Raw genomic sequence first — 21980 nt, forward strand, 5'->3', positions numbered from 1 at the left:
TGATTTTATTAGACTAGTGTCCAGCTACTGATTTTTAAAACTTTTTCATTAAAAAGACAGTCTGAATGGTAGGTAGTGTTGTTTGCCTCCTTCCTCCCCTGCAGCATATGTGCAAATTTTGCATGTTTTGAATTTGAGCAACACATGCCTTTGTGAAGCTGCAGATCTCATTACTGGTCTTCCTTCCTGTACTTCTCAGTGCAACTCTTACTCTACTAGGTAGAACTGGTTCTTAATGAGCCTGTCCTTTATATTCCCCAGATTTTCTCTCAGAGCATAATGATTACCTGCCATTACTTCTCATGTGTTGTTTTGAAGTATTAATTATCAGAATGTGAAACAGAAGTTTCCTTCTAATCCCATACTGTAAAGGCCAGTATAAGAATTAATTTAACTCCTAAAGTTTTGTTTTCTTTGCTTTTTACATATTAAAAAAAAAAAAAAAAATTTTGAAGTTTGAGGTAACATATACATTTTTTTTGATCCCCTTTATCTCTCTGTTTTTTTTTTTTTTTTTTTTTTTTGCGTGAAACATCCTTTTTTATTAATGTATTTTTTTCTGTGAAGAATTGCATTTTATCTTACTAAAAAGGAATGAAGTTTAACAATGACATTGTTCATTGTTAAACTGAGCATGATTTTGCTGCTTTTTAGTCTGAAGGGTTGACTCAGTCCCTAAAATCTAAGGTTGTTTGTGGGCTATTGAGACCACTTGTATTCAATGCACTGGAAGTTTATTCTCACACTTAAAAGAAATAGTCAGTCTGTGTTTGTTCACTGGTAGGTCAGAGTGAAACAACTTTGGGACATCAAGAGAAGATGAAACATCCACAGACTCAAGCATCCACTCAGGGAGGACATTCTGAACTGTAGTTTTGGTTCTAAAAAGGATGGGTATGCTTATACTCCCCTTCTTTTCCCTTAGCTCTAGACTCAGCTGACCAAAAAAGCAATACTGTAAAATACACATTAAGAAACATCTATCTCCAGCTTTATTATTAAAGAAAATTGCTGGAAGTCAGTGAAACAGAAACAATTGGAAGGAGGTTCAGATATTTCATATGGTTGCTAATCCAACAAAAGCAACATTAAGCCCTGATTTGATGTCTGAGCCCTGCAGTTGAGCTTGTGGAAATTCCACGTGGTTAAGGAACTGAAGCTTTAACATCTCTGCTTACTATCTATTTTTTCCCCTTATTCAATTAACTTCTTAGTACTTGAGGCCATCATGTTCTTGGCATGACGTAAACTGCATCTGCTTTATGGGATTGGAGGGATGACAGCTGGGCTTCTGCTATCAAAATTGTTTTTACAAGATGGGTTTTGTTAACGTCTGTGATATGAATTGTGACATGACAGCTTGCAGACAGAATGTATACAAAGAGCTAATCGCTTTCATTTGAACATAAGACTGTGACAGGCTCCCCGCTAACAGAAAACTCTTAGCAGCCACTCCTGAGACGATAGCTATGACCATAAGAACTGATACAGATATTGACTTTGCTGTGATTTTTACTAAAATACCATTTCTTTAAATGCTGAGCAGCTCAACCTAGAACATAAATCAGATATGAGATGCTTCAAAGGCATGTGACAGGATCACTTCTGTTATGCCTCTTTGAGGACATTCTGTTCTACCTTCCCACCCACTTCACCCCAAGGATTAGCTATCATCAGCATGTAAAAGCAAAAACAAAACAAAACAAGTGATCTGAAAAGATTGTGAAGTCATTCTGTACTTGAGGAAAGCTGGCTGTACTCTTTTTGAATCATAACCTCCAGAAAGGCTTTATTCCAGTAGTTTCCTAGGATATTGCAGTGAGAATTAATGAGTCAGTAAAAGCTTAGTGCATTTCTCAGAAAGATCATGTGTCTTGCAGTACAACCATCACTGCTTTTCAGCTCACAGTCATAGATGAATGTGAAAAAAATCATAGCAATGCAGTACATTTTGGTAGAGATAGACAATTTAAAATTCATTTCTGCTTTTAAAGGTACAAATAGCTATCAACTTAAAAGGACAGAACAATTTTAAAAAGTTTAAATACAGAAATGAAATAAAATACTTTATCTTTTTTTTTTATTTTATTTTTTTTTTTTTTGTGAGAATGTCTTTTTTAATTCCCCATATCCCTTTTAAAAAGGTTAATCAATCAGCTACAATCATCCAGCTTTCAGCTCAAGGGACTTCACAAACCTGTCTCTGTATCCCCCTCCATATCCTTTTCCTCTTAGACTGGATTTCCTTTTCACGGGCATTGATAATGAGATGAAGAGACAGTATTGCAATGTTTATATCTTTTTACTGAGTTGCATGCTATATGTGGTTTGAAGAAAGGTATGATACAAGCAACATTGTCTAGAGAAAGGCATGTCTTTCTACATTTCATACTTTTGTGCTGCATTACTTCCATCTGCTCTCAATTTCAAAAGTGTTTTTTGTAGGCTGTAAGTTTCAAGGTCGTCTTCCACCTTGAAGAGAGAAACAAGAGAATACTACTCTGCATCCTCACAAGATCTTCCAGATTATATCAAATGGATTATAGCTTTTGATTTAATATTTTTAAGGCCACCTTTGAGGTAATTTTATGAAAAGCAGTATGTTCCTGGAGCAGTACTGAGAGGAGTGAGAGAATTAAGAAATCTAAAGGTTTTTGTCTGTTTGTTTTTGAAATTATGAAATCAAGAAAATCAGTGGCATTTCATGTTAATTGACTTGACTTAGTTATTTGGTATCTAAATAATTGAGTTTATTGAGTTTTCATTGGGGCTTTCAATGACCTATTAGCACATACCTATGACCTTTTTTTGGGGGGGGAGCTTGCTTGTTTAATTTGACTCATCGCAGTTGCAATTTTATGATGGGCACTGAACAGTAAACCAGCTGCTTCCCCCCTTGAAAGACAGGATTTGCAATTCATGAGGTTGTGCTATTGGTCCTAGTCTCCCCAGGTGGGTCTGTCTCTGCCAGCTGAGTACAAAACCACTCTGTTATGTTGTTAAGTTAAATCATGCATGAAGAAAGGTTCCATCAGTCAAAAGAATTAAAAAATAAATAAAAATGGGCGTTGCAATTTTGTTCATAAGTGACATTAGTGAGGTGGATGTACAGTTTCAGCATTATCTTCTTCAGGACTGTTCATATTAGTGGCTGCAGCATATATCACATCGTAGTATGTAACCTCATTATACATACTTAAAGTCAAAGTCAATTGATAGCTCTTTCAATGATACAGACGTAAGTCCATGAAAAAGACATTAAGCATGAAATTCACCCAAACTTGTCTGTATGGCCATGTGACCTAATTTCTCTAAGACAAAGGTGATGCTGTACTGCTGCTGTGGTTTGAAATACTCTGTCTGGAAGTCCTCTGTGAACTCATCTTTCCCAATGTGTTAAGCTCTAGGAAAATACCTGCTTCTGTACTGCACTGGCATTTTTATAGCGAAAGCTTCAAAAAAAACCACAACTATTCAAATTTAGTCATCTGTGAGATTGCCTGTTGGTAGTATGGAAGGCAATGTCCAATTCTCTTCCTTGATCATACTGATAGTACTGTAGTTAGCCCTAGGAAATGCTCATTGGTGATGTACGAGCTGTTGCCTTGGTCAAGGACTGCCATGTTCCCTGCACAAACCCTGCATTAATGTGGGTGCTAATATCCCAATCTATTCAAAACTATAAAAGTCAACAGTGATCCTTTGAAAGAACAGCTTTGAAAGCTCCCCTTATGAGGAGCAGCTGAGGGAACTGGGGTTGTTTAGTCTGGAGAAGAGGAAACTCAGGGGAGACCATATTGCTCTCTATAACTACCTGAAAGGAAGTTGTGGGGAGCTGGGGGTCGGCCTCCTCTCATGGGTAACTACTGATAGGACTAAAGGGAATGGCCTCAATTTGCTCCAGGGGAAGTTTAGGTTGGAAATTAGGAGACATTTCTTCTCAGAAAGAGCAGTCAGGCATTGGGACAGGTTGTCCAGGGAAGTGGTGAAGTCACCGTCCCTGGGGGTGTTTAAAAGGTTGGACGTGGTGCTTAGGGACTTAGTTTAGTGGGTGATAGTGGTGGTAGGGGGATGGTTGGACCAGATGATCTGGATGGAAGGGAAAGTACAGGGCCCCAGTCTGTCTTGCCTTTGGTAGATCCTGCCTTTCCTTTCTTCAGCAAATACCCCACAGGTGCAAGAGGCAGCCACTCTGACTGGGCACTTTGCAACACTTTTTCCAAAGCTGCACCATTACACTGTGCAGAGAGTGAGACTCGTACTGGGAAGGAAGAGTGGAAATTCTGTGAGTATATTAGATTAATATGGTCCATTGGGAATTTAGGCACAATACCATTAAGTCTCTAGAGACTAGTAAGAGTGTTTTCTTAAGCTGGACTTGGTCGAGGTGTGTGTTCAGCTAAGAACATGAGGATTTCTTTCACTTCAATGAAATGTTTTGTGTTTTTTGTTGTTGTTGTTGTTGTTTGTTTGTTTGTTTTTAAACAACAACAACAAAAATCTGTGTGGAACAGCCTATGAACTGTTAAGGTGGAGCACAATTTTGGTCATGGATTCCTGTCATGTTTTAAGCTCTATTTTAATCACTGAAAGTATTTCTTTGGATTTGGCCCTTTGATCCTTGAACCATTCAGGTTTTTAAAATATATGGTTATGTATGTATGTATGTAAGTATGTATTAATATATTATAATTATAATAATATATTTATTTATTTATTGTAATGGGTGGTGGGGTTTCTCTACCTCAATGCCATATGGTAGGGACACACACAACCATGATGAAATGATCAGTTGTTGTAGTGAGATATGGCTGTGGCTGTATCTAAATGGCTAGATTAATTTGTTTAAAAGATGTTTCCAATACAACTACTAATGTTTGCAGCAAGGCTTAGGACATATTAAGGTAGCATTGCTGCTAAAGGTTGCATCTCATTGTAAAAAGATTTTAATTGATATGCTGATCATCTGTATTCAAGACTCATGTTTATTACGCATTTACATATTGACTGAAAGTCTTTATCACAGGAAAGGGACTGCTTTTAATGTAATACTACAAATAAGCTTTGGAAAAAAAGATTCTGATCTGTATTCTGATCATTATGTTTAATACATATCAATTATTCATACTGAAGTCTGGTTTCTAATTGATTGTTTTGAAGACAAGAGGCAGACAATGTTCTGATTAATGAGATTTTGAAAGCAGTCTCTTATGTTTATTGTTTTGTATCCTCAAAATCAAATTACTTCAGTAGCATTCCCAAAACACAGGTGAAATGTGGACACTTATGACTTTTTATATTCTAAGATTTTTAATCACTGACTTTCTATATACTGACTTTATTTCTAAATTAATAACTTAAAAGCATATCTCTTTTTTTTTGCTTAGGAGTTCAAGTGTATGTAAAGAAATGCAAAAACTACAGAAGAAACACACAAACCTCAGGAATTTGATTCAATGGAATACCGTCCATTTTAATTGTCTCATGCTGCCCCCCTCCCCGCACCCCCCCTCAATAAACAAATAAATAAACCTGCTATTTATTTTTAAGCCTAGATTTTCATTTTTCTTGATGACTAGGATGCTGTAGATGAGCAACAATATTAAGCATGAATCTTGATAGATATCTATCAAGCAATTGTGCAAAAATAAAACACAGCAAAGATTAACTAGCTGTTGCTCATGAATGAGTTAAAAATAGGACAGTAAATTCCATCTTACAGAAATACAAAGCAATATTCAAGTGGTATCTATCTCATAGAGACGTTTGTAGCTTTGGAGGGACACTAAAACAAATGATTACATGGATAATATAGGAAACTATAATGAATGATCATTCAGTTAGATTTGAACTGTCTCTGTGTTGTTTATATGTATGTTGTCCACTTGCAGAATGAAGGGAATTGCCTGCTGTGGTTGATTTTATGGGGTAGGTAACTGACATTTTTTGTCAAGAAAACATAGTAGATAGTGTGTGATATATGATGTGTTGTCCTTTTCCATGGATTAAAATCTTAATCCATTCCCTTATAAACCTGACTCTTGCATCTAAGGCTAGGCAACTACCTTCCATCTCTGCTAGGACTTCTCCAGTCGTTCTCACCACATTGTTGACTACAGACACTTTAAAAAGGAAGACCAATACATACAAAAGCCCCACCTTTTCCTGGTCTCTACTACACTTGTCCTAATTATGCCCAGTGATCCCAACTTCTGCAGCTTTCCAGCGTACCTCTGCCTCCTTTTCCCCTCCTCCTGACAATCAGCCAGGAATTCTCTGTTGTAATAATGTGATTATTTAATACTTGCAAATGAAAAAGTCTAATTTCAGTCAGATTCACTCTGTCATCCTTTACTGACCAGAGTACATCTTTACATTCCTGAAATTGTTACTCCTGTTTCTGCATTTTTTTCCTTTCTCCATGTTATTTTAATGTGTATGGTAGGGAGCTGAGTAGAAAGACACACACAGAAGGCAAATGAAAATAAATTCTCACAAAACAGAAACAGGACAAGGTTTAAGAACAAATACCAACAGTCAGTGCCAATATAGGTCACTTTAGCTCATGTAATGTTTGGAGCAGGAATGTTGATTTGAGCACATATATTCTGAGTTATTTTATCCAAGTTTTGGGGTATCAATGACATATATGCACTATAGCACATTTCACTCTGGATGCGCTTAAAATTCCCCAACAAATTTTCTGCAGATAAAATGCAGTCCATGCAAATCTACTCATTCTGCAGAAGTTGTTCCAATGCTGAAAGACAGTCAAGCCCCATGGGGATTTACAAAAACAACATTTTCCTGGCTTTCTTATTTTAAATTCTTTATGATCGCTGAAAACATGCATTTTACAGTCAGCAGTGATTTAGAAGGATCATAAAGAGGTTATATGTTTCTCTTTGATCACTTGCCAATTACTTTGTCTTGAGAAGAGATTGCTTGACTCTTCTATGGAATAAATTAAATTGTGTATTGTGAGCTTAGTTGTGATTGCTCCATTCATTAACGTTTCGTAATGTTATAAATGAAGTTTCAAAACTGTGTTAATATAAATTAAACACAACATATAGGCATTACAGCTTCATATAGAATACAGTCATACAGAATTCTAGTCTGAGCTTTATAGAGTGGACTCTGGTTAAAGCAAAAATTGTAAAATCTCTTTAAATCACGTGTTTTTGAATAGTAGTATTTTTACAATTGTATTAAGTTTTATATTTAAAATCTGAGGTTGTGAACATGCTTCATATAAGAACATCAATTCCATGGATTTCTTTTTTTGCAATATGCTACACTGTGAAAGCAATTCCAGAGTTTAGTGCAATTTTTCTCCACACAACTTGCAATACTGGCATGGAAGAAAAACAGAGGTATTATAATTGCACTGTGTTTCACTCTGCTGCATATAGATAGCTGTTAGTCACACACTTCTCTGTAAAGGGAAAAGTTTAACTGTTGTCTTCTTAGCTTCCTCTGTGGACTCCTCAATATCCCTCTTTAATGTACACACTTGTCATCCCTGCCAAAAATTTATATTACCACTGCTGCCTCTTATCATCTTCATAGTCTTTGCTGCACCCTGTCTGTCTTGCAGTCTGAGAAGCTGTTTTCCTGAGGGTTTTGCATTGCAGGCTTCAGTCCTGCAAGAGGACTCTACTTACCAAGGACTCTTCACAGGGCTGCTCCCCCTCAGGTGTCGAGGTGTCATTTATGTAGGATTTAAAATGGAAGGTATGCACAGAAAGGTAAAAACAGCCATCAGTGAAGGTGGAAAACACAAGATAAAATGAAATGAATCACTGGGGACCTCTGCCTTCTGCAGCTTTTTAAAATAGAGCATTTGCAGATATAAAGAAGAGGACACTTGACAGACAAGAAGACTTTTCTGGCTTTATGAAACTCTATGGAAAATATCTAAGCCTGAACACAAGAAAATGAAGCCCTCCTCCAATAAGTATGGAATTAATGATTTTGTGCCAAATTGTTTACCCAGTGAGTAATGTTTCATTAGTGATTAGAGACTCCAATCACATGTCAGGTCTGTTGAGCTACATGCCATGTGGTCTTGCAGTAAGAAATCTTTCCTTCCCCCCCCCCCAGAGAATCTGAAAATTATCTAACAGCTGACCTGGCAGGCAGCTGAGATGAGGAAAGTTAGTGTGGCAGAGCTGAGAGGAAGACAAATGATGCAAGCAGTAACAATAGATAGCTTGGAAAATGTGATGATAAATAACAAAATGTTAAACTTGCATCCACACCACTCATTTGCTTTTAAAAAATATAATATAATATAATATAATATAATATAATATAATATAATATAATATAATATAATATAATAAAATAATAAAATAAAATAAAATAAAATAAAATAAAATAAAATAAAATAAAATAAAATAAAAAATAAAGCTTTTTGCAGTAGCACTTGGTATTCAAAATGTGGTTGTCCCGGGTTTAGTTCTGAAGTGTTTCCCTACCATTTCTGTAATGATCATGTCCATTAGCATGCCTGTTCTTTCACATGTGAATTGAGCTGTGTTGTGTTTTTCAGAAATATGAACCTTTAGCAATACCAGTCTTGGCTGTTGTGGAGTCTACTCTGCTTTCAAAAGAAGTTCTTTTTATGTATGCAGGGTTTCCTTCTTATCAATAAAATTATATTCATATCATTGTTGCTTAATGTTTAAACAAAACAAACAAACGAACAAAAACAAAAACATAACTGATCATAGAATAGTTTGGGTGGGAAGCAACCTTAAAGATCACCTAGTTCCCGACCCCTGCCATTGGCAGGGATGCCACTCATGAGATAAGGTTGCCTTAAGTCCCATCCAACCTGACCATGAATGCTCACAGAAATGGGGCACACATAAAGAATTTCTTCCTTATATCTTGCCTAAATCTACACTCTTTTGGTTTAAATCCATTTATCCTCATCCATTAGCATCTCCTCCAGGTACTAAACACCATCACGTGTTGCACAGAGATCATTCATCAGGAATCTAAACTGGGAATCACAAGGCTGCCCAGCCCCAGATGAGCCTCAGCATCTCCCTTAGCATGCCTCAGACAACACATTCTGTTCTCTCCCAATACACAGAGAACTTTCTGATACTTACAATACATTGACCACCCTGTAACAATCCACTTGCACTCCTGGCTATCTATTCATCATTTTATTCTGCAGCTTCAGTCTTGAAGATACAGTTCAAAAGTCTCCAGATCAGGAAATTAACTTTCTTTACTACTCCAACAAAACAAGCTCAGATAAAACTCAGTATCAGGGCTTATCTAGCCCAAAGCCACTCCTCTTATTGTTGAACAAGGAGAGGTCTGCTGGTCTTTGGGATGGTTTTCAGGTATGCAGATGGAGTTCATGGACTATGTGCTCAGTTCCCCAGTGCTCAGCTTCACTGTGGTCCCCTCTGGCCCTGCAGCCTCTGAAGCACTTTCTACAGTTCTACCTGTTGCAGGAGTAACTGAAGCTTCTCCCTTCAAGGTCACTGCTTCTAAACTTGCTGTTTAGTTGTTAAACAGCTGAGCAAGGTCAGCAAAATAACAGGCAATACTACTTGTCATCTGTATGAATCATTAGGACAATATGTTTTGAGCCAGTGTGTGGTAAATAACATCTTCCATTGATGGGCATTGTTGTCTAGGTTTCTTCATCTTTGCATCTGTATTGTCAGTATCTATATTCTTCTCACTTACCCACTTTGGTGAATTCACCCTTTTCCTATCTTGAGACTGATCAAAAACAGGCTGATGTATCCAAAATGTTCTTTCCTGGGGAAACTTTTTCTAAGGCACAATGAATATTGCAATGTTCTAAATATGTAATTATTTCTGGTATTTAAAAACTATCTCTAGTGCTTTTGAAACGTGTCGATTATAGAGGATTAAAAACCATGTTTTAGGTAGTAAGCTTTTCACATGCTCAGCTATAGCAGAGTGAATCACTGTTCTGCAAGGCAAAAATTATGAGGTACATGACAAAAATAGAGGTAGAGTGCAGCTTCCACTGAACTAAAGACCCAGTATCAAGCAAGACTTGAACATGAGAAATATTATTGCTCTGGGTGACTATCTGAAGAAATGCCATGTATCCTAGAAGATGGAAATCTCAAAAAGATACTTTTTTAATTTGAATTATCCCCATAGTTGTAGGCATCTTTGCTGTACAGTTACTTGTACAACTATGTTGTTAAATTTAACTATGCTGTTACATTTAATTTCTACAGTGCATATGCCTTTCAGAACAACAACAGAAAAATCAAGTTTTACAAAAATATTTAGGCCTAGATTGTCCCTTTAGGTATAGCAATGCTATACAGTTAGATGCCAGCGTATTTATATTGTACCTTTAACCCTGAGAAGTTCTGGAGGGAGTAATTTCTGATCAAAATCATTCAAACCTAACCTGGATGACATCCAAACGGCAGACTCTTGTAACAGCTAAATTTCCAAAAAGCCACCAATGGCTGGAAGCTCTGGGACTGCTGCCCTTCTCCCAACAGCAATGGGGCACTATTTGTTTTGTGCTGTAAAGGGGTGAACTGAAGTACAAAAGAGGTGCACCTAAACAGTCATTATTACTAATTGAAAGGAAATACAGATGAGGATATTTAAACCTCATCGGAATTCCTACCTTCTTATTTTCATTTTAACCAGCATTAACTTTTTTTACTTTTTTAATGAATACATGTTAGTGAGGTTCATCTACACATGTATATGTCAGACTTCATCCTGAACCTGTTGCTTGAGCCACAACTGAGCTTACTCATAGTGGTTCATGGGAGATCACTTCCAATCTGAGCAGGTGTTGATGTTTAGGATGATGATAGGTGATGATGATAGGTGGTTATGATAGGAGAGGAGTTGTAAGGTAATTTTAGAAAACACAGAGCAAGTTATTGCTACAAGCAGTTAAAATACTGGAAAAAAAAAAAAATCTCTTGACATAGCTGTCAGACTGCAGAAAAGAGGAAATTGAATATAAGGTGGGATAACCCAATTCAGGACTAACCGTAGAGTGACAAGGTTGTATTTGCAATAATACAGGGGCAAAAAAAAAAATAAAATAAAAATTCAGCTAATATATCAGATTCATGAAATGATTTATGAAGACAGCAAAACAAGTAACATTTAGATAAATGGAGAAAAATCTACTACAGAAAGTGACTTTGTTGTCCATACCACAGATCTGAAGCACTAAAGATTACAGAGACATTGTGATGAGAATCATAATAAGGTGTTAGTTCTGAAAAGAGTGCTGAGCAGAAGGAAAAGATCACTGGCTGCTAATGCAGCCCTGGATGCTGTTGGCTGTCCCTGGTTCCATGGTTCACTGCTAGCTCAGGCTCTTCTTGCTGCCTACTGAGACTTGCAGTCCTTCCCCATTGAGCTGCTTCCCAGCCTGTTGTGGTGTGGTGAGTTGTTCCTCTTCACCTGTAGGACTTGTCATTAGTCCTTGCTGACCTTCATGAGGTTCCTGTTGGACCATTTCTTCAGTCCACCCAGGTCTCAAGGACTACCCAAGAGCAGCTTGGCCCTCCCACATATCAACTGCTTCCTCCAACTGGTGGTTGTCCACAAGCTTGCTGAGAGTACAACCCTTACATACATCTAGGCTATTAATGAAAATATTGAACAAGTATTGGTCCCATTATTAAGTTTATTACTGAACTTGGATAAACCACCTTATCCACATTTTCCATTCCTCTGCAATCTGACAGTTATGTCTACAGCATTTTTCCAGTGTTTTGGATGCTTGTAGCAATTATTTGCTTTGTGAGGTGAATTCTGTGAATTGACTTCACACCTCTCCTACAAAACACTGCTACTTGCTCAAGTACTATTACTATTACTATTACACTAATTAACTAATTAATAGTAATTAACATTACTATTGATAGCCTGACTTTAGCTATCACTTTTGCTATTCAGGGAAGATACAAGTATGATTGAAAATATATATTAACCAGCAATCATTGCAGAAAATGATCATTAAAGATCATTGCATCTTTAATATGACATTAGATATATGCAAGAAAATATTAGTGGGTATGACTCCTGAGAAATATTTATGCCAATGAACTTTCCAGTTTACCCTTAGATGCACTCAAAACTTACCTGGGGATCACATTCAGGATTATAAAGGGTTACAAAAAAACAGTTTTACAAATGGACAACCCATTAACACACAAGGCCAAGTTCGATTTGTGAGGCTACGATGGCAGGAAACAGCTGAAAACATCTAAGATCCTGCTAGTTATTGGCCAACACTGCTTTCCTGAACAATAACAGCCATTTAATCTAATAATACCCTAATGTTAGGTTTCTATTTTTCAAACATTTTGAAAAGAAATACCTGCAATACACTTTTATATTACACATTACAAAGTATGGATTTGAGATGCTTCACAAGCAATGATTTTTTTTCCCTAAATTATGAGTCAATACAGATCAGTCCTGTGGTATAAAGAACGGTATTTAGCAAAGGTAATAGGCTAATTTTGATTATGCAGAAAATGAAAAGAGCACACATGCTGAGCCACTGATAGCTATGCTAAAAAAAAATTGGAAAGGTTTTATTATTTCCTGACAAAACAAAAGATTACTGTCAAAAAGCCTCCAAACCTTGCCACATTAGGAACAAACAAACAAAAAGGTTCCATGTCTTTTATGAAATGCTCTATGTTTTCACATAAGCTGCCATGATGTCCGGCACATGTACTGAGTAACAGCTAACAGAAATGTTCTGCATCCAGGCAGAAATTAAAATGCAGTGTCAAGATTACATTTATGGTACCAAAGCATAATAAGTCAAGGTGTGAGATGGCTTGACATCATCTCTCCAGCTCCTCACTTATATGCCAACAGTCTCCAGTTCCTCACTTATATGCCAACATTTGTGTTGGCATATCTAATCAGGAGCCTAAAACAAGATTGGAATAGCAGAACCACCCATTCACAGGCATTAAATAAAAATAAATAATAATACGTATTGAAACAGATACATCAGATACTATTTCTGCTCTTAAAGAGAATGGGGAGCCCTTGCCTGGTAAAACATAATTAACTATTGACTATGTTTAGTGATGCATCTGAATGTTTACATGCCTGTAAAGCATCAAAAGCAATAAAACAGTTTATAAATCAGACATTTGTGGTGCTAATGGGATTTTAAATAGCTGCACTGGTTGTTTTGAATGGGGAGCATTTTCTAACTAGTAATACCAGAGATTTTATTGTGTTTTAAACAACAAAATTTAGTCTACTGCAGGACTTCCCTGCACTGTGTTTAGATTATTATTATTTTTTTCTTTTTCCTAGAGCTTCTCAGATGTTACAGAAAAGAAGAATATTTCAGTCTTTGTCGTGCTTGGGCTACCTGTGGTTTACATGACTTAGCATCATGGCCTTTTATCATCTTTGTTATATGTTGTTACTGCACCGTTATGGCTTCACCTTGAGTATTGTGTGCAGGTTTGGGCTCCACAGTATAAGAAGGACTTAAAATTATTAGAGTGTCCAAAGGATGGCAACAAAGATGGTGAAGTGTCTAGAGGGCAAGATGTATGAGTAGCAGCTGAGGTCCCTTAGTTTGTGCAGCCCAGAGCAGAGATGGCTTTTGGCCTGCAGCTCCCCCATGAGGGGAGCGGAGGGGCAGGCGCTGAGCTGTGCTCTCTGGGGACAACGACAGGACCCGAGGGAATGGCGTGGAGCTGGGACAGGGGAGGTTCAGGCTGGGGGTTAGGAAAAGGTTCTTCACCCAGAGGGTGGTCAGGCACTTCCCAGGGCAGTGGTCACAGCTCTAAGCCTGCTGGAGCTCAAGAAGCGTTTGGACAATGCTCTCAGAAACATGGTCTAATTTTTTGGTGTTCTTTTGTGGAGCCAGGAGATCAAATGAACTCAATGATCCCTGAGGGTCCTTTCCAATTCAGGATATTCTGTGATATAAAGACTGCTGAAATCCTGCTTTTTTTTTTTTCTTTTTTTCTTTTTTTTTTTTTTTTTTTTCACTTTTCTGACACTATTAACCACGCTAAATCTGGTTTTATTCCTATAAAATTGTATATGGTGCAGGTGTCCAGGTGCTGGCAGCAGGTGGCTGTGGAATGGTCTCTGTGAGAAAGGCTGGGGCTCCCCCATGCTGGACATAGAATCACAGAATTTCTAGTTTGGAAGAGACCTCAAGATCATCGAGTCCAACCTCTGACCTAACGCTAACAGTCCCCATATCCCTAAGCTCTACATCTAAACGTCTTTTAAAGACTTCCAGGGATTGTGACTCCACCACTTCCCTGGGCAGCCTGTTCCAATGCCTAACAACCCTTTCGGTAAAGAAGTTCTTCCTAAGATCCAACCTAAAACTCCCCTGGCGCAACTTAAGCCCATTCCCCCTCGTCCTGTCACCAGGCACGTGGGAGAACAGACCAACCCCCACCTCGCTACAGCCTCTTTTGAGGTATCTGTAGAGAGCAATAAGGTTGCCCCCGAGCCTCCTTTTCTCCAGGCTGAACAAGCCCAGCTCCCTCAGCCGCTCCTCGTAGGACTTGTTCTTCAGGCCCCTCACCAGCTTCGTCGCCCTTCTCTGGACTCGCTCAAGCACCTCGATGTCCTTCTTGTAGCGAGGGGCCCAAAACTGGACACAGTACTCGAGGTGCGGCCTCACCAGAGCCGAGTACAGGGGGACGATCACCTCCCTAGCCCTGCTGGTCACACAGTTTCTTATGCAAACCAGGATGCTGTTGGCCTTCTTGGCCACCTGAGCACACTGCTGGCTCATATTCAGCCGACTATCCACCATCACTCCCAGGTCCTTCTCTGCCTGGCAGCTCTCCAACCATTCCTCTCCCAGCCTGTAGCTCTGCTTGGGGTTATTGCGCCCCAGGTGCAGGACCCGGCACTTGGCCTTGTTGAACTTTATGTAGTTGACCTCAGCCCATCTGTGCAGCCTATCCAGATCAAACATGGCTGGTTCCAAGTGGCTCCAATGGCCCCACTGCAGGGCATGGCTGAGCCCAACAGCCAAGATGGTGGCAACTCTGGGGAAGGGTAAAGAAAAGAAAGGGTAGAACACTGCACAGAGTGAGTGAGGAAAGTGTGAGTAACAGTCCTGTGAGCAACAAGGTGAGAGAAGGGGAGGAGGTGTTCCAGGAGCAGGTACCTGTAAAGAAACCTATGCTGGAGCAGGTTTATTCTTAAGGACTTCATTTTATGTGAAGAACCCCAGATGGAGTAGGGAAAAAGAGTGAAGAGGAAGGAGTAGCAGCGATGAAATGACACAGTAATCATAACCCCAATTCGCCATCTCCATGTGCGGCTTGGAGAGAGGGGAGGTAGAGGAATCAAGTGTGAAAGATAGAAGTTGAGACTGGGAAAAGATCGAGGAAAGGCATTTTAATGTTTAGTTACTTGTTTCTTAGTACTGTAATTCATTTTAATTGACAATAAGTTAAATTATTTTTCTACAAGTTGATTCTGTTTTGCTCGTGACAGTAACTGGTGAGCAATCTCCTTGTCTTTATCTCAACCCACAAGATTTCTCACACGATTTTCTCCCCCTGTCCTACTGAGGAAGGGGATTGGGAGAGCAGCTGGGTGGGCAGCTGGCTAGCCCACAACAAAAGCTTTTTACAAAGAGTTTCTGAAGATATTTCATTTCAGGGGAAAAGAGATATTCAACATCACAAGAGTATAAAATCTTTGAAAATTATTTATTGTCTATTAATTACTATTGCAATGTTTTATTGCATATAAACATTGCTGCTGTATGAGACATCTACTACCGCTTGAAATGTCATCAAATGTTGTATCATGAGCAATCTAACTCAATACATCATTCTATATCCTAGACTATGCTATGGCATAGTATAATTATACATTATTTCTAATGTTCTTGATGATTTGGGGTAAATATTGGATGAAGATAGTAAGCATTTACAATTAAGCATTTCAGTTTAGATCCCTAAACTGACAGCCTGATTATTCATCATTTTTCAGTGAATAGCAGAGTAGGAGCATTTTAGAGAATATAACACTTACGCTCTTACTCAAAAACTGATTTTATTTAAATTTTTTTACATAAACTATATTGACAGAAAGAGAGACCAGACTGATAAATCAGGTATTTAGTGCTACACAGCATGAGTACTCCATTTATGTTGAAGGAGGTAAGGTAGATGCTGAATTGTTTTCTGTATATATTAAAAAAAAAAAAAAAAGGTACCTAAACTTATTGTTCTTATAATCAGTATATTTTGAGCTCATGTTCTTTTGTGTTTGAAAAGCCATAGTGTTTTATTACAGTTAATAAAGTAGACATTCAGTTCTAGAAAATAAGTGTTTTCAATCAGTAGTAACAGCTTCCCTTTAAAGTTTAAAATAAAATCTATCAAGATTCTGATATTATTGTGAATTACTGCTTATTGATGTACCATTTAGTAGTGCCATGAGAAAATGGACAAATAACATAGCATTAAAAATGTGGAAAGGATAATTCCACTTCAAATTGACATTCTTTAAAAATGAAATAATAAACATTTTTATCTCAAAACATTCCTCTAAGTACAATTTCATTAAAAGAAAAAAAAAAAAGAAGAGAAAGAGAGAAAGAGAGAAAGAGAAAGAGAAAGAGAAAGAGAAAGAGAAAGAGAAAGAGAAAGAGAAAGAGAAAGAGAAAGAGAAAGAGAAGAAAGAGAAAGAGAAAGAGAAAGAGAAAGGAAAAAAGGAAAATGAAATCCATATAACTTTCTGAAGTATGACTGAATTGATGATAAAAAGTTTAATGAAAATATTACCGTGAGGTTTTGTACAGATCATCAGTCAGGTTGATACCTCAAATAAATAATCCAGTTATATTTAGAAATTCAATACTTTTTTCCTGGATACTTGAATTTGGAATTACTATTTTATTTCATTATTTTATTTTATTTTATTTTATTTTATTTTATTTTATTTTATTTTATTTTATTTTATTTTATTTTATTTTATTTTATTTTATTTTATTTTATTTTATTTTATTTTATTTTCCTTAGTGTCTTGATGTTAAAAGAACATCAAGCTTTTTATGCTTGCTCTCAATATATTTTTCTTTTAATTTGTTGATTGTCAGAATGTTAATTCTGTACAGATTTGCTTTTGCATATCCTTTCACCCTCTAAAAAATGCTGTTTATCTGTCCATGTTTGTCATGTTTAATAATAAACTAACTGGAAAAAAAAAAAAAGAAAAAAAAAAAACACAAAAAAAACAACCACCTTGCCTTTGTTTTACATATGTCTTTCTGTAAAACAACCAGATGCACTTAAGGATCTAAAATGCAGTGGCTTCTTGGAGATGCAGGAGCACAAATCAGAGCAATATACAGAACCTGCACTACAAAACAAATTCCTGTTTTTCAGTACAGTGTGGCTGAAGCAATGCAGCTGTTATTGACAGACTCACAGAATCACAGAATTGTCTAGGTTGGAAGAGACCTCAAGATCATCGAGTCCAACCTTTGACCTAACGCTAACAGTCCCCACTAAACCATATCCCTAAGCTCTACATCTAAACGTCTTTTAAAGACTTCCAGGGATGGTGACTCCACCACTTCCCTGGGAAGGGATATGCAACAGAAGGTGCTTAATGTGTAAGAAACCATTCTGTAAACCTTCTGTTGTTTGTTTTTTGTTGCTGTTGTGTTTTTTTTTTTTTGCTTTTGTCTTTTGTTTCTTCCCCAAATCTTCAACTCATCTTTTTTTTCTTTCATTTTTTTTTTCCTCTCTCTCTTTTTTTTTTTTTTTCTTTCTTCTTCCAGATTGTTTCTTAATTTTTAGAAAATGTGGTGCGTGGAACAGGTCATAAAAATAATAATACTCTCACTTTTCTTATAACAATTAACTCCAGGTTGCTCTGTTTCTCCGGACATTATAACATCTTCTTTCTGTATTGATTTTTCTCTTCTTCACTTTGTCTACTTTTGTCCTCTTTCCTTCCTGTCTTTTGCTGATATATAAATGAAAACAGATATATAAAGGCAAATATAAGTCCCAAGAATGTGCACCCAAATGATTAGTAAAAATTAACACATTTACATCCTGAATCATATTCTTCATTGAGCCTGCCCAAGAACATCTTAGAAAATCACAAATTATTACTCTTTTGAAGAAAAACATTCTCCAAACTTAGAAAATGGCATCAGTCTCCTTGAAAGATGGAAATATCTTCATTTCTCATGTATTCATTATTAGTTTACTTTTTTGAGACAGACCTCTTCACTTCTCCAGGGCTACCCAAAGAAGGTACACAGCTTTTGGTTCCAATATCAAGATACTTAATGGCAGAAACGTTTAGAGGAAATCAGGTAGACTAGAAGTTCATCAATGCAATGCTTGAAATGTGCCTACAGACATAGAGTACAAAAATGTAGACTAATCAGTTTTAACTTTAATCCATTTAATGTTTAATCCATTTAATAAAAATAAAATCAAATAAAAAAAAAAAAAAGAAAATTAACAACAACAAAAAAAAGGATCAGGAAAAAATACCTTACATAAAAATATAGAAGGGATACTACTGAGAGCAGTGAAGAAATTTCAAAAAGTTGTCATTGCACCCTCAGTTGCACATTAACTGAAATGTTAAAATATTAACAGTTAATGAGACACAACACTTAGCTAAGCAACAAACCACATGTAAGAATGATTTTCAGTACATGGTAGCTGCTGTACTTTGCCTAGAAATTAAGAAAGGCTCTTAAAAACGAGCAAGTTATTTAAGTGAAAACCACGCAAATTTCTCAATTATATTATTTTGATAGCCCTTGTTGTTATACATAAGAACACAAAGACATTTCAATCCTTAAAATTCTCTCTGAGTTGAAATTGCATCTTATTTGCGAAGACTGGGAATTGGTCTCTAGGGTGTGGATAGGCAATACAGGCTGTGCTATTGTGCTATTCAGTAGCATTTTCATGCTGTCACATACATCTTCCTATCTCCACTTCGTGAGCTGTGCACACCTATTGGATGGGTCTGGAAGGTGTGAATAATTCCTGTCAGCTCCCCAACCGTGCTTAGCTTTGTTCCAAATGGAAAGCTGGCACTCACAGCCTTTTTTTCTGCTCAATCCCTCATTCAGTGTTTTGACTTTTCATTATGCTTTGCTGTCTGCCACGGGAATTTCAGGTAATATCTCATCTTGCAGCCTGCACAGCACTGAACATAAACAGAAGTTAAAAATGTAGATTACTCTGACATCCCCTCTGCTTCTGCAGGTGGAAGGGTAGATTTTTATGCTGCAGTATAGTCTTCTTTCAGGATAGGTCAACTGTGCTTGATGGGGTCCTGCTGTCTTTGGCAAAGACATGGTGTCAGTCAGCACTGCTGCCATTCTGCTAAATGCTCCCTGATGAGTGAGCCAAATACCAGTGGCAAATTGTCTGCACATTGTAATGATTTTTTTTTTTTTTTTTTAATGCAGGGTTTTCCTCCTTAAAATAGTTACTGTTTTTGCCATCATTCTCTTGTGCATTGGGCAAGCAGTTGTAAATGTGTCAGGCTATATGATCTCACTGCCCAGGGTTGTACAAACTGTTTTGTCAAGGCGCAGTTTGGCCTTTAAATGTATAAACATCTGAAATGCAATGTACATGAGGAAAAGGGCAACTGTAAGTGAAAGAGAGAGCAGATTCACTTTGTTAAGGCAGTAATGACTGGCAGATCCTTAGAAATAAGTAATTCACCTATGCTCACTGCATTGCATAAACTGCTACCAGAAAATACTTGAATGAACTGACTAAGAAGGATGTGGAGCCTGGGAAGTCCAGGTAAGAAAGGGGTTTTTGTAAGACTGATCTTGCTTTCCACACATATTTAAATAGAAGAGCCACAATAAGAAAGAGTCTTGAAAAGGAGGCACATAAAAAAGAAATCAGGAAGGTAGAATTAGTAGTAGTCCACCCCAAAAATTCAGATATCCGATGAAGTAAATATTTAGAGTTTGGATACTTATTCAGACCTACGACACTTTGTGTGAGCCTGTGAAGTCTGCAGAACATCATGCTCAGATTTCACATGCAATATACTTCACAAATATCTGATATCGATTATACAGAGAGCTAGCTTCAACTCTTGAGTGAACTGGGTCTGAAAGGTTGAACGATTAAACCCCTAAGAGGCTCTAGATTCTAACTGGTAGAAAGATACAGGAGAACAGGAGTCTGAAAATAAAGCTTCCAGCTATTTCCATAGCCTGAAGCAATTTTTGATTCAGTTCTGCTCTTCAACGTGGATACAAGTCAAAGATAGTATTTATAATTTTAGACACATTCAGACAGCTTACAAAGGTTTTGATATTAATAACTTTTCACCTCAAATGTAAAAAGTGACTTACATGAAAATAGTCATCTAATGGTTATATCAAATAAAAAAAAAAAATGAAGCTCTTTTATCATGACATCAGTTACAGTATTATTACCGTCATGCCATAAACGTAAAAGAAGTTAAAAAAAAAAAAAAAAAAAAGTAAAAAAGTAACAAGTGCTCTGTCCAAGCTTCAGGGATAGCCACAAATTCCCTTGTATTTGCCCAAATTCACTTTTTTTCCTGTGAAAATGGCTAAAGAAATAAACAAACCAAACAAGTATATATGTGACACAAGTTTTGTGTCAGATTGGAGGGGACAGCAACTCAGAGGAAAAAGTTGCACTCTTTTCAGAAGAGAATAGAAAAATAGACATTTAAAAGAAAAAAAAAAAAAAAAAAAAAAAAGTAAGGATTAAGTGCTTAGATTAAATTAAGATTAATGGTTTGTTTCATGGAGACCCATGAAATCTACACAACTTTCAATTCATTTTAAGCCCCATGATGATACAATCTCATCTGAAATAAATATGAGCTTTATTCTTCCTTATATAATAAATAACTTTATGGATTTGTTTCGAAGCATATATTGAATGAATGCAGTTATAATTATTAATATCAGAAAACTGCTAAATAGCTGTGGTTTTAGTATGTAGTTTAGATGACAGTATCATATAGTGTGGCAAAATTAAAAGGAAATGAATGAAGAGCGATAAAAATCATCAAAGCAGGACAGAATTGGTCAGGTTTCAGTGGAACTAATACACAGAAAAGGGATTAAAAGCAAAAAAAATTATATAATTATAAACAAGAAAGCAGAGAATATTAACTTTGAGAGGAACACAGAAGACCTGACTCTTAAGAAGTAATGCAATAATCATTATCAAAAGCTTGAAAGCACCAGTAGAGAAAGACAATTAAAAAATAGCTGTATGTAAGTAAAATCCTATAATTTTGGCATATATAATTTAAAATTCATTAAACTTCAAAAATTGAATACTGAGTAAAACACAGTACATCCACCACCACTATTTAGATTCATACTTAGTGCTTTATCAGGGAGTCTTCAGAAAGCTTGGGTGCAGAAAAGGTGGTTGTGTAAGGAAGAAAAGGTAAAAGGAAGACTGACTGAAAAATGTGTGTCTATTTTCTAATTTTATATCATATCATATGTAAAAAAGCATTCAAACTGAGAGAAATTAATAAGTCTTCATATATACTTAGCTTCTTTCACTGTCAACTTCAGGCAACACAGGAGCAAGCACTGAGCATGAGACTTGGAGCAAGGAGGGGGCCACACTGGCTCCCTACAGAATTGCTGTACAATTTGGAACAGATCAGTTTCTCATTGTCACAAACCTACTGCTGCATGAATGTCAAAGGCATTTTAATATCTCCTTTAAAAACTGATGTCTGTCTTGTTGGTAATAATATGAATATCTTCAGATAATAATGATAAACGATCTAGAAGACATTCAATTGAGCAAAAAAAATCCAAGGTGTCTTTTCTCCCCCCAAAGAAACATGCCTTATGTACCTTAATGGAAGAGGCTGTGTCAATAAAATGCATATATGTAACTTGTGAATGCAAAAGACATTTTGCATGGGAAGCTAGATAAAGG

This window comes from Aythya ferina, assembly GCF_964211825.1.
Source record: "Aythya ferina genome assembly, chromosome: 3".
Lineage (NCBI taxonomy): Eukaryota > Metazoa > Chordata > Aves > Anseriformes > Anatidae > Aythya > Aythya ferina.